Source organism: Eptatretus burgeri, chromosome 13 (assembly GCF_056783735.1).
Source record: "Eptatretus burgeri isolate ZD-2024b chromosome 13, Ebu_testis_v1, whole genome shotgun sequence".
NCBI classification, from domain to species: Eukaryota; Metazoa; Chordata; class Myxini; order Myxiniformes; family Myxinidae; genus Eptatretus; species Eptatretus burgeri.
Window position 1 is genome coordinate 55,664,833 of NC_140973.1, and position 7,421 is coordinate 55,672,253.

General features: G+C 49.4%; 1 protein-coding gene across 8 annotated transcripts in view; it reads right to left on the reverse strand.

The window, feature by feature from the left end:
* Positions 1-3,104, reverse strand: part of LOC147014516 (ETS-related transcription factor Elf-1-like) — a 95,198-nt gene extending 92,094 nt beyond the window's left edge. For 2 of the 8 annotated variants that reach the window (XM_085852512.1, XM_085852514.1), the window contains exon 1: positions 2,853-3,102. The gene's annotated coding sequence lies outside the window, so the exon portion shown is untranslated. Of the gene's footprint in view, positions 1-2,852 lie in introns of all 8 variants that reach the window. The other 6 variants (XM_085852510.1, XM_085852508.1, XM_085852504.1 and 3 more) reach the window with 4 other exon arrangements.
* Between the last annotated feature and the right edge of the window lie 4,317 nt (positions 3,105-7,421).

Genomic DNA, 7,421 nt, shown 5'->3' on the forward strand with positions numbered 1-7,421 from the left:
CTTTTATTAGACAAGGTCAGAGGTCAAGTTGCCGATTTCGTAAGTACCAGTCTATGACTGCTTGTTTGTTTGTTTGTAGGATATCTCAAAAAGTTGTAGATGGATTCGGATGAAACCTGGTGGACAGGTTGGGTCTGTGACCACGATGAATTGACTCGATTTTGGTGAAGATCCGAATCCGGATCCGACTACTAGAATTTTAAAAGTGATTCTTCACCATTGAGAGATAGGGCCAAAAACAATATATAGCATGATATCTCAAAAATGTATTGGGCCCAATATGTTCTCGTGGATCAGGCATTACAGGGCAGAGTTATGTGCTCTACCAAGTGCCCTTCTAGTTCCTTTTGATGTTTCACTGAAGAGGAATTTCCCTGGATACAGGACAATAATGATTATTAGCTCACCTGGACTTTAGCTTATGTGATCGAGTAGTGTCCGTAAGTGAGTGGGTGAGTGAGTCAGGTCAGTCCATAAACACTTGTCATTATCGCTTGAACCAAGCATACAATTTTGATGAAACTTAGCCACAAGCTTCCTTTCTGATGCTTAACAATGGTGTATTGACTGCATCAAAATGTGCGCTCATTGTCGGGGCTTAGAGGGGGGGTTGACACCCCCCCACCAAATACAGGTATTTGCTGTCTTCTCCAAAACTACGCACATAATTTTGATGAAACATAACCACAACCTTCATCACCCGTGATGTACCAAAGTTTGTTTACGACATTACAAAAGAAGGTCAGCATCTTGGGGGTATGTGGGGGTTTTTAGCCCCCCCCCAAAAAGTATTTGCTCTCTTCTCTAAAACTACACACACAATTTCAATTAAACTTGACCACAACCTTCATCAATCCATGATGTACTAAAGTTTATTCATGGCATTAACCAAAAAATCAAGGTCTAAGGGGGTCTGTTGGGGGGGGGGCGAGGGGGGGTTGATTGACTGTTGCTCCTGATCCACATGAGCTTCAGAATGTACGGTCTAATTTTTATTATTACTTGGCAAAGTTCGTATCGATCTGTATGAGCAGACAAGTAGAACAGTTGATTGAATCATACTTTGATCAATGTCAATGGTCTTTTGATTCAATCCATTATAAATATACAGTTGAACGATGCGCTAAACACTGGATGGTTAAATTGAACACTTTACTAGTTAAACCCAGTACAACAATTGAAGCATAGTGTCATTCAAATTAAACACATTAATGCAAACCCAACTAGAAGGGCACTCGGTAGAGCGCATACCTCCGCCACGTAATGCCTGATCCACGAGAACATATCGGGCCCAATCCATTTTTGAAATATCATGCTTTTCACGACTCTCTCGTTTTTGGCCCAATCTCTCAATGGTGAATAATATAATCACTTTAAAAATTAAATTATTCTCGTATCCAGATCCAGATTCGGATCTTCACCAAAATCGAATCAATTCTTCTTTGTCACACACCCAAACTGTCCACCAAGTTTCATCGGAATCCGTCCACAATTTTTGGAGATATTGTGCTATATTTAGATTAGCCCTATCTCTCAATGGTGAAGATTCACTTTAAAAATTCTAGTAGATCCAGATTCGATGATGGATCCGGATCGAAGGTCTTCACCAAAATCTAATCAGTTCATCCTTATCACACACCGAACTGGTCCACAAAATATAATCTGGATCCGTCCACAACGTTTTGAGATATCCTGTACACAAACAGACAGGAAGGGATGAAACATAACCTCCTTCACCTTCGGTGGCGGAGGTAATATCTCAGGTGATAAGTTAGGTATCATGAGACAAGTTAAGCACAGTTAACCAGCTGAGATTGTGTGATGTACCTATTTGACCTTGTGACCTCAAGATCACTACCTTTTCTCCAGATGCCAAAAAATGATGGGATTTGGTTCCAAAATGTGTCCCAAAAGATCCACCGCCTATCCACTGTCCCCTGGCGGTCGTGTTTGCAGTGGTAAAGCGAGTGCGTGCGGTGCCGGCTGTCACCGAATGATCGATGAAAATTCAATGGTTTTATCCCAAGTTCCATTCGATGACATGAATGAGTGCATCAAAGTCATGAGAAAATGGAACCAAACTCATAAATGGGTTCGCATTTTACCCCCCCCCCCCAACCTCAACCCCAACCACGTGATTTTCATATCCCAAAGTCTCCCCACCCCTCAATTCTTCCTGTACCCTTACTTTCCATCCTTTTCCCCTTCCTTTCCCTTTGGGTACTCAGAATGGCCAAACTTGAGAATGAGCCGACCACGTGATGTGGGCGTGTCACGCCCCACCCAATTAACTATTTACATGCTGACAAGCCATTCACAGAGCCACAAAGGGGCACCCATGGTGGACCCTCGTGGACCGCCCAAAAGGGCAACCTCATGAGAGAGGAGAAAATTCACGGTATAGCGCGTCACGGACATCCCAAACTATGACCGGTCGTCATTGAGTCACTTTGTAAAAAGTTTGTCCGCAAGAGCACAAGTCGTCACTTTGTTAAAAGTTTGTCCACAAGAGGACAAATTTGTTTCGAGACGGATGACGGTGCAGACACGTTAAAACTTATCTCCTTATGGTTCCATTACCATGAAACAAGAAAATCTCAAAAAGAATCACGAACGTAACGAAGCGAGCTAGTAAAGGAAACACCAACACGGGTTAAAAACGAGGTTATCAGGTGGTTTATCAACTAAAACGTCACAATGCCGAAGGACGTCACAATGCTTGAAACGGAGACCCATAGACCGTGTTCAAATGGCTCTTTCACATCACACTCAACAAAGAACAGAAGGTTCGTACAAGGGCGTACACTGTACGTGCGAACACCTGTCCTGTACAACAAGCGCGCATCCCTCACCGGGGCGTCAACGGGCGGAGGGACGCGCTTTCCCTGGACGTTGCTCGGTCGATACCTGCGGTTCGGGACTCGGTGACCGGGTCTCGGCACTCGGGGTCGGTACCCGGCGATCGGGGGGTCGGTACTTGGGGTTCGGGGGTTTGGGGGTTCGGGGTTCAGGGTCCGAGGATCGCCACCCGAGGCTGGTACCTACACGGACTCCCGTCCGAGACCTTTTAATGGTAAGAACTCAGCCACGCAAACGATAGAACGCGCGACTCCGGTTGGGTGCCCGAGGCTGTGACTGCGCCCCGCCCTGTCGGCTTGAAATGCGCAAAACACCGACTGCGGTTCGAGTACGGCCGGTTGGTTCACTAGTTGCAGCAATTGTTTTCAAACGCACGTTCAAACAATGTAAAGGTTTCGTGAACATTCCTTGGACGAGCTTGGAACCCAACAACACCCTCACCCCAAGAACACCCTCACCCCAACAACACCCTCACCCCAACAACACCCTCACCCCAACAACACCCTCACCCCAACAACACCCTAACCCCAACAACACCCTCACCCCAACAGCACCCTCACCCCAACAGCACCCTCACCCCAACAACACCCTCACCCCAACAACACCCTAACCCCAACAGCACCCTCACCCCAACAACCCCCTCACCCCAACAACACCCTCACCCCCACACCCTCACCCCAACAACGCCCTAGCCCCAGCATCACCCGCACCCCAACGGCTCCCTCGCCCCAACATCACCCTCACCCCAACAACACCCTGACCCCAACAACACCCTCACCCCAACAGCACCCTCACCCCAACAACACCCTCACCCCAACACCCTCACCCCAACAACACCCTAACGCCAACAACACCCTCACCCCAACAGCACCCTCACCCCAACAACACCCTCACCCCAACAACACCCTAACCCCAACAACACCCTCACCCCAACAACACCCTCACCCCAACAACACCCTAACCCCAACAACACCCTCACCCCAACAGCACCCTCACCCCAACAGCACCCTCACCCCAACAACACCCTAACCCCAACAGCACCCTCACCCCAACAACACCCTCACCCCAACAACACCCTCACCCCAACACCCTCACCCCAACAACACCCCAACCCCAACAACACCCCCACCCCAACAGCACCCTCAACCCCACAACACCCCCACCCCAACAACACCCTAACCCCAACAACACCCTCACCCCAACAGCACCCTCACCCCAACAACACCCTAACCCCAACAAAACCCTCACCCCAACAACACCCTCACCCCAACAACACCCTAACCCCAACAACACCCTAACCCCAACAACACCCTAACCCCAACAAAATCCTCACCCCAACAGCACCCTCACCCCAACAACACCCTCACCCCAATAACACCCTAACCCCAACAACACCCTCACCCCAACAACACCCTCACCCCAACAACACCCTCACCCCAACAGCACCCTCACCCCAACAGCACCCTCACCCCAACAACACCCTCACCCCAACAACACCCTCACCCCAACAACACCCTAACCCCAACAGCACCCTCACCCCAACAGCACCCTCACCCCAACAACACCCTCACCCCAACAACACCCTAACCCCAACAACACCCTCACCCCAACAACACCCTAACCCCAACAACACCCTCACCCCAACAACACCCTCACCCCAACAACACCCTAACCCCAACAACACCCTAACCCCAACAACACCCTCACCCCAACCTGACATTCTCTCGTGTGTTGGAAGAGCAACGTGCGGACTTTCATTTCGTTAAAACGCAGATCCGTCGTGGAATTCCAACCGGGGGGGGGCGGGGGGGGGAAATGTTTCTTATTTTAATTTTCATTAAAACAACGACTTCCGACAACAACAACATTTGCAACAAATATTCATTCATCACTCTTCGATGGTTTCATGCGACGGTTTGAACAGACGACCAACATCACAATGGCTCATCCATTTATTACGTACATTATGTGAACATGGTAGATTTTTTGAGCCCCTCCCCCTCACGCCTACTCAGCCATCCCTCCTCCATCTTCCCAGCCATCTCCTATCCACACACACTCCCGAAGATCGTCCTCTGTCTTAAAGAGATGGTCTCCAAGGGTATGTTTGGTCATTTATTAAATACCAAGACGTCGTTGCACGTCACAAACACAAATACAAGGAACATTCTGATGGTGTGTCACACTTGTGTGGGAGTGACTATCCTGGCGGTGGAAGTAAATATCATAATGTTGGGATTGGATTATCCGTGTGGTGTGTCCTGTTGGTTGGAAATAATATTCTGGTAGTGCGTCCTGATGGTGGGAGTCATTATATTGGTGGTGGGAGTGAATGTCCATGTGGTGTAAGTGCATATCCAGGTAGTGGGAGTACCGTGAATGTATGCAAGCCCTGGTAGGGGTGACTACCCTAATGGTGTGAGTGACTCTCGTGATAGTCGGAATGGATCCATCCATCCATTGGCACCGTACTCTGTGCAGAGCGTTGGTGATGCCGAAGCAGTCTCCTTGGCTATTGCGCACAATCCTGGACGGGTCGCCACTCCGACACAGGATACCACCAAGCTGGCACTCATTTTGCTGACCTCGGAAGGATGACGGGCAGAGTCAACCCCACCTGGTATTAATTCAACAGCCAAGGGGGATTTGAATGCAGGATCCCAAGCCCACCACCCTAACCATTAAACCAACTCCAGGCATGTAGGAATGGATATCCTGCTGATAGTAGTGGTTCACCCGCTGATGGGCATGCGTGGCTATCCTGGTCGTGGTGGAGAATATCCTGATGGTGGAAGAGGTGTTGGTTGGCATATCTCGGTTGTAAAAGAGGATATCCCGGCAGTGGGAGGGGATACCTGGTGGTGTGAGCGTATATTCTGGTGGGGGTGTGAGTGGTTATCCCGGTGGGGGTGTGAGTGTATATCCAAGTGGTGTGAGTGGCTATCCTGGGAGTGAGAGAGAATATCCTGATGGTAGGAATGGAAATCCTGCTGATAGGAGTGATTATCCAGTGGTGGGTGTGCCGATCCTAGTGGTGGGAGAGAATATCTTGTTTTAGGAATGGAAAACCTGCTGATAGGAGAGGGTATGCTGATGGTGTAGTGGCTCTCCTGGTGGTGTGAAAGAATATCCTGGTGGTGCGAGAGAATATCCTGGTTGTTTGAGTGCCTAGCCTGGTGGTGGGAGAGAATATCATGGTGGTGTGAGAGAATACCTTGGTGGTGTGAGAGAATACCCTGGTGGCGTGAGAGAATACCCTGGTGGCGTGAGAGAATACCCTGGTAATGTGGGTGGTTATCCTGGTAGTAGGAGAGAATACCCTGGTTGTGGGCATGGCTATCCTGGTGGTGGGAGAGGATATCCTGATGGTGTGGTGGATATTATGGTGGTGGGAGTAGCTTTCCAGGTGGTGGGAGAGAATATACTGGAGGTGTGAGTGGCTTTCTAGGTGTTGGGATAGAATATCCTGATTGTAGGAATTGATAGCCTGCTGAGAGGAGTCTTTATCTGGTGGTGGAAGTGGCTTTCCGGGTGGTGGGTGAGAATATCCTGGTGGTGTGAGTGGCTTTCCAGATGGTGGGAGATAATATCCTGGAAGTGTTAGTGGCTATCCTGGTGGAAGGAGAGAATATCCTGGTGGTGGGAGAGAATATCCTGGTGGTGGGAGAGAATACCTTGGTGGTGTGAGAGAATACCCTGGTGGCGTGAGAGAATACCCTGGTAATGTGGGTGGTTATCCTGGTGGTAGGAGAGAATACCCTGGTTGTGGGCATGGCTATCCTGGTGGTGGGAGAGGATATCCTGATGGTGTGGTGGATATTATGGTGGTGGGAGTAGCTTTCCAGGTGGTGGGAGAGAATATACTGGAGGTGTGAGTGGCTTTCTAGGTGTTGGGATAGAATATCCTGATTGTAGGAATTGATAGCCTGCTGAGAGGAGTCTTTATCTGGTGGTGGAAGTGGCTTTCCGGGTGGTGGGTGAGAATATCCTGGTGGTGTGAGTGGCTTTCCAGATGGTGGGAGATAATATCCTGGAAGTGTTAGTGGCTATCCTGGTGGAAGGAGAGAATATCCTGGTGGTGGGAGAGAATATCCTGGTGGTGGGAGAGAATATCCTGGTGGTGGGAGAGAATATCCTGGTGGTGGGAGAGAATATCCTGGTGGTGGGAGAGAATATCCTGGTGGTGGGAGAGAATATCCTGGTGGTGGGAGAGAATATTCTGGTGTTGTGAGAATATCCTGGTGGTTGTGAGTGGCTTTCCAGATGGTGGGAGATAATATCCTGGAAGTGTTAGTGGCTATCCTGGTGGAAGGAGAGAATATCCTGGTGGTGGGAGAGAATATCCTGGTGGTGGGAGAGAATATCCTGGTGGTGGGAGAGAATATCCTGGTGGTGGGAGAGAATATCCTGGTGGTGGGAGAGAATATTCTGGTGTTGTGAGAATATCCTGGTGGTGGGAGAGAATATTCTGGTGTTGTGAGAATATCCTGGTGGTGGGAGAGAATATCCTGGTGGTGGGAGAGAATATCCTGGTGGTGGGAGAGAATATTCTGGTGTTGTGA